This window comes from Dromiciops gliroides, chromosome 2, assembly GCF_019393635.1.
Source record: "Dromiciops gliroides isolate mDroGli1 chromosome 2, mDroGli1.pri, whole genome shotgun sequence".
NCBI lineage: Eukaryota > Metazoa > Chordata > Mammalia > Microbiotheria > Microbiotheriidae > Dromiciops > Dromiciops gliroides.
The window spans coordinates 441,666,331-441,673,343 of record NC_057862.1 but is presented as its reverse complement, the minus strand read 5'-3'; positions in this window follow the sequence as shown (position 1 = coordinate 441,673,343).

The window sequence follows — 7,013 nt, the reverse complement described above, 5'->3', positions numbered from 1 at the left end:
TTGTCTGCTCTGGTCATATTGGGCAAGATCCTGGTGTTTGAAATTTCCTGAGGAAGCTGACAATGGAGAGGATTCAGCTACTAATCTCCCCTTTCTCCTTTAATGAGAGATAAATTGACTAATGAATAGGTGGTGGGCTTCATTTGACTTAATCTCCACAGTGTCTTCAGATAGAATACAGGCTTTAAATAACCTCATAAAACCAAGGCCAGGGATCTACTGTCTCTAGTACAACTGCCAGCCTCGGGTAGCCTCCCCTCTGAATAGCATCAATGTCAAGGCTTTCAAAGGTTCTAGCAGGAGAAATGATAAGGGATTAGGGAAAGGTGGCATTTTGGAGATGTAATTTTAGCCTTGTGAAATGTCAAAAGTTCAGGCCTGAGAGTTGCCTTGCACAAGCCAGGGTAAGGGGGGGCCAGTGTGTTCTCTACCTTGAGAGTCCAATCTGGGAACAGTTAGGAAAATGTAGCTGATGGAAGGGGGCATGTGTGTGTATGTGTAGAGGGGATGGAGAGGAGAGAAGAAGCTTCTCCTGCACTCCTGTGGGATAGAACCTCATGCATATTCTTGGCCAGCTAGGGCAGAAGACATAGGAGAAAGGTACATGGAATTGTGGATTCCACAGATGGGCTTCTCTGTAGGGAGTGGATCTGGGAGGACATGAGCATGATATGCAGCATTGATCAATGGGAAGTGTTAGGGTTGGAGTCAGAGGAGCTGAATTCAAATACTTGTTCTACTTACTTTCTGTGTATCATTGGGCAAGTCTTCAGGACTCTCTAGGCCTCAATTTTACTGCATGTAAAATTAGGGGACTAGACTCGATGACCTCTCTGGATGATCTGAAAGCTTAAAAGCTATGACCCCTTGATCCTATGGACTAACAGTCATTTGTGTGTCTGGAACTAGACTGTAAGTGACTTGTAGCCTTCCTTCGTCAAAGAGGATGCGGCAATGATAGGAAAAGAGCCCAGGGAATCCTTAAGAAGCTAGGAGGCCGTAGTAATACTAGATTAATTCTGCAGAGAAGTATAGAGGACTGGAGAAGAGAAATGTCTTATCTGAGGCCCCCAAATTGATATGAACTGTCTACAAGTCCAGTGTCACACTGAGCTCATTACTTGTTGGATTCAGTGGAAACACATGATTTCAAGAACTAACTGAACAACACAAGAAACATCCCACCTCCTCAAGACACTAAGGACACAGCCACTGGTGTCTTGTCAAACACATGAAACAAATCATGGAAGTTGTTTGATAGGTTGGTTCAGAATTTAAATAATGGTTATGTTCTCTAGATGAGTAAGAAAAGTTCCCCTGTTTTCCAACTGAAGACAGAAAGACACACAGGCACTCATTCATTCATTAATTCAAGAAACATTTTCTGAATACTGGTCTTAGGAGGGAAATGTTTAGAGCTTTGGAGAAGACAAAGGTGAATTAGACACTTTTTGTAGCCTTATACATTTATAGCCTGACAGAGGAAATAATGCAGGTACACAAAACTATATTATAAGATAGGATGTAGGGGGCAGCTAGGTGGAACAGGGGATAAAGTACCAGCCCTGGATTCAGGAGGACCTGAGTTCAAATCTAGTCTCAGACACTTGACACTAGCTGTGTGACCCTGGGCAAGTCACTTAACCCTCATTTCCCTCCCCTGCCCCCAAAATAAGATAGGATGTAAAAAATGACCTTACAGGGGAATAGTTAGTATATAGGAGGTTTAGAGATGATAGAAGTGACTTTGGGCCAAAGAAAACATCACAGAGCAGGTGGGACTTATACTGAACTTTAAAGGATGGGTAGGGTGGGCAGGGATAGAAAAAGGGAAACAGCATGAGGAAAGGCCTTACAGTGGAACTGTGCTATGTGTGTATGTGGTGAATAGATGTGTATACATGTATACACACAACTATACATACATGTTATTTGAAACATATGTCACATATACATGACGTTTGTATATGTGTATATATATGCATGCATGTATGTGTGTAGATAGATAGATAGACAGACATAGATGGAGGAATGAGATGACTAGGCTTGTGGGAGTATATGCGTATTTTTGAAAATAGAGCTTGGGAGATCTGGTAAGATCAGATGGTAAAAACCAAGTGATCTTAACCTTTTCAAATCTAGAAGAAAAACAAATCAGAACCCTAATCTCGAGGAGATTTGGTTTTCAAGGACTAGAATTCCCCAGAAAAGTAGGAGCAATGAAGAGAAGTTGCAAAGTGGCAAAGTTAAGCTTGTTGTCGGGGCGGGGGGAACCTTAATAATGAGAGCTATCGAAAAGTGCAATGGACCACTTGAAGAGGTGGTGGATCTCCCTCACTGGAGGGCTTCAAGATGAGACTCTGACCATTTAGCAGGCATTGTATAGGGGGGATTCTTTTTCAGATATGGGTTGGCTTAGATGACCACTGAAGTATCTTCCTACCCTGAGAGTAAGAGTCTGTATTTTTGGTTTTGCCTCTCACATTTTCCTTCTCTTTCTTCAAATAAATATAAACAAGGTTTCGATAGTTCAAGAAAGGCAACCCTTTCCAGCACAGGCGACCTTGCTTCTGTAGGAGTTCTTTGGATTTTTTCCACAGCAACAAAATTTAGCAGCTCGACTAAAGAACAAGCAAACATTTATTAAGCACCAAACATGTTCTTTGCTGAAGAATGCATAAAATGTAGATAAGACTGGCCTCTGTTCTTTTGGATCTCACATGTTAGTGGAGACATGAGATGGGAGCCCATACAACTAACTGTCAAAGCAAGGGTGGATCTGGAAAAGGGGACATGGGAAGGGCACAGACAATAAATGCACATCTGCAGCCAACTCGGAGCCCCAAGTACTGAAGAATTTGTTGGTAGAGAGGCCTAATTTATCATGGCTACAATAATGAGATAGTGCCTAATCTCCGCCCCCAACCCCCATAATTGAAACAAATCAATGACTCTGGGCACCAAATGCACATTGGTTTGCTTTCATTTATTTATTTATTTCTGCTCTTTTGGTTTCTAAATGGCCCAGAGTAGGGGGATGTAGGGCAGACCAGAGATTGATTCAAGTGTCATCCCAGTAGCAGGTAGTGTCTATCCAGAGATCCAGGAAGAAAGAGCATTTGGATGAGAAAATCAGGCACGACGTAAGAGAATTTACTGTATCGCCAGAGGTCATTTCATTTTTGGGAAATTCCTTCAGATTTAGCAATGTTTTGGATGGAAATCAAATAACACATTAACTGTAATGGGGGAGGGGGAGTCCTGAAGCTAATTACTGAGGGAATGTGCACTTCATTAAGATAAAGCTGGAGAAAAATCAATGTCGGGTATGGCTGGGTTTTTGCTTCCTTATTGGATTTGAGAATGACAAATTGTGAATGTGTCGCCCCTAAAAATGACTTTTCTTTTTATTCAGATAAAGGCCAGCAGACTATTCTGTGTGGGAGGCCATCATTGCATGTGGGGTAGGGGAGAAACATGATGTCAAGAGCTGTGATTTGGGCAGGGAGAACTTGAGCCATGGTTCAATATGAGCTAATTCTATTGCATGTCAAATCTTCTGCTTCATTAGGATTATTGACAATTGGTGATAAATTCTTGGGCCTGACTGTGCTGTCTATAACACATCTTCATTAACATATCCAGGTAGAGTAGAAGGCCCTTGCAAGCTAGCATAGGTCTGCATTGCATCCTCCCACCTGGGCCTTGTCCCTCAATAGTTTTTTTAAAGGGATGGGTATATTTTCATTCACCCTGATGGCAAACATCTCAAGATCCTTCTGAATGTAAAAAAACCCATAACCTGGAATCAGGGTATACTGCTAGATTCTATAGAATGGGATCCCAAATTACAGAATCACAGGATGCTAGGGATCAAACAGAATTTAGAGACCACTGAGTCTAACCCCTTCATTTTGTAGTTTTAACATAGGATCATATTGGACCCAATTATGGCATGTTTAGATACTGAAGTATCAAGGGATCATATTTTAAGATGATCTGACCAGTCACTGTAGGTCCTTAATATTGATCACTATGCCCTTCCCTCCACTGCCCAAGGACAGCATTATAATGGGCTCTAGTGAATTCTGTCTAACAATACTAATGTGTCATGTGTTTGGCCATGTAATATATCTTGTGGGGTGGGCTACAGAAGAAATGGACAGTCCCTCCCCAATCTGACAGGGAGACTCAATTCATGTCCTTGGAGAGGCAGCTTGGGGGAAAAAAGATGTAACAAATGCAGGAAAAGGATTTACGAGCCCTTAAAAAACCATCATTGAAAAATCCAGACTCAACATGAGTGAGAAGAAGGTGCACCATGAAGTTGTCACTGTCCAGATACTGGTATTCAGTACAAGCTTCCTTAGGATGGTGCAGAAAGGAAGGCATTCCAGGTAATGGGAATGACATGAATAAAGGCATGGAGGTAGGAAGAGACAAACCTTTCTTAGCTTTGGGATTGCCCACCTCTAAGAAAAAACTGAAACCCAATCAGTAACTGGAAGCCTGGTTTAGTGAAAAGAACAATGGCCTTAAAGTTAAGAAATACCCAGGTTTGAATCTTACCTTTGCCATTTAACTAGTTGTGTGAACACAAGAAGTTACCTAGCTTCTCTGAATGGTGGTTTCCTCACCTGCAAAATCAATCAACAAACAAATGTTTATTGTGTTCCAGGCTTTATGCTAGACAGTTCAGAATTGTTGAGATAATTGAATGATGTATGATGTGTTTCAAGTACTTTATGGATTTTAAAAGATTACTTATTGGCAGCTAGGTGGCGCAGTGGATAGAGCACCGGCCCTGGAGTCAGGAGGACCTGCTTTCAAATCTGGCCTCAGACACTTAACACTTACTAGCTGTGTGACCCTGGGCAAGTCACTTAACCCCAATTGCCTCACCCAAAAAAAAAAAAGATTATTTAAATGTCTGTTATTATTATTTTTATTCAGCAGATATTTGCTGGTTATTTGCTGAACATAGTCCACTATGCTTGGCAGTATGGGGAATACAAACGAGTTAGATGAGAGTTCTGTTCTCTGGGATCTCAGAGATCTAAGTTGGATTGATAAGACATCATTATAGGAAGAGCTTCTGGTAACAGTACAAGAGATGCCACAAGTCAGAATAGGAATGAGTAGTACAATCACAAGGGCCAAGGGATTCAGAGAAGGGACTGTGGGCTGGGATGTTCAAGGAAGGAGGGACTGGAGCTAGACCCTGAAGGACAGGTAGGATTTGGACAGGTGGAGAAAAAGAGGGGCAAGAGGAGGAAGTGCTAGAGTATGTGAAGGGTTATCAGCAGTCTGAAATAGAAAGAAATAATGTTGACTCCTCCTTCAGTCTTTTCTGCCAGACCAGATTTAGGCATTCTTTCTAATACTCACTTGTCAAGGTAAAAGGAGGGATAATGCAATTGGTATTTCTCTAGCTCACATTCTCCTCTTTTCTACGGAGATCAGGGGAATATTATACCTAAGGTGTCCCCTGTGACAGAATAATCCCTTTCTAGGCCAATGTGTGGATGAGTGAGACTCAACTCATATTAACTAGGTATCCTTTTGTAACTATGGCTTGTAAATTCAGTTGTTTAGAGCTAATGAGGCCAACGTTATGGATTTGAACTCTTGGCAATTCTCCTTTATTCTTGAGCTACAGAATCACAATCATCTCACAAATATGCTCTCTTGGCCAGAGGAAGACTGAGTGAGAATGTTGATACTTTTATGCAGACCATACCCACTGCTGGTAATAAGATTCAAGACAAATGCCCCCATTGATGGTAGATTGATGGCAGCATTTGGGAGGTGTGGGAGAGAGAGGGAAGGGGGAAAATTTCATGTAATTTATCTCTGCTTTACTTCAAATATGAAGTACATGCATGCACTCTCTGCCTCTACTTACCAAAATGCCCTTGTTTTCCAAGGAAGCTTCAAGAGAAAGCTCTGTGAATGGGACACCATGTTCCCCCTGCTGCTGAAGACTTTCTCCACCAAAACATCATTATTTTTGATGAATGGTGCATTGGGTAGGAAAACTAATTTTCTAAAAAGGAAATCTCTTACTCTGACTCAATGCAGCTCATTTGAACAAATGTGACCCTTACCCCACCCCCTCCCAAGTCCACATTGATTTCAAATATTTTATGCAGACACTTCTAAGAGCCAAGTTTGCAATCTCTCAGCTACTTTGTCCTAAACTCAGGGCTATGGCTTTAACTCCTTAGCATCCAGATAGCTTGAAATTGAGAAGAATCAGAATGCTTCATGAGCAAGCAGTCATATATTAAAGGTGTTACAAAGGTAGTCATGGATAGAGCCTGAATGATAACTAATGTCTCCTCCCTTTGCACTCCAAAATATGCCCTTGAAATGTCCCCTAGTGATCTGGCAAGGTCATACCTAAAGCCATCTTCCCAAGTTTCTCTCCTGGTTGTTCTCTGTCTCTGTCTCTGTCTTGTTTCTCTCTGTCTCTCTCTGTCTGTTTCTGTCTTTGCCTCTCTAATGTCTCTATTTATGTCATCTCTGGTATCTTCAGAAAGCCCAGTCAACCAAGGTACTCCTTCAAATGGGCTGCTAACAAATTAATTTTTTTAAAAAAGATCTCACTTGCAAACCAAGATGTCATAAGTGAAAATTTAGTGAACCTACCCTACAGTCATGTCAAGGAAGGGGTGGCAATAAGAGAAGAACGCTGAAGGTGATGACACTAAGTACAAGGGATTCTTCTGACAGTCTGCTAGAATAGGGCTTCTTAAATTTTTTCCATTTGCTACCACTTTTTGCCCAAGAAAATTTTATGCGACCCCTGGTATATTGATATATAAAATAGGTCTACATAACCTTTTAGTATTGCCCAATTTTTTTGTGATGCCTACATTCAGTTACATGACCCCATATGGGGTAGTGCCCCACAGTTTAAGAAGCTGGGTGCTAGAACATCCCTGGTTCTGGAAGATGGTGGGCAGGGGCCTGGAGGTCTCCCTGACAGCATAGAAATTTTATGTCTTTTA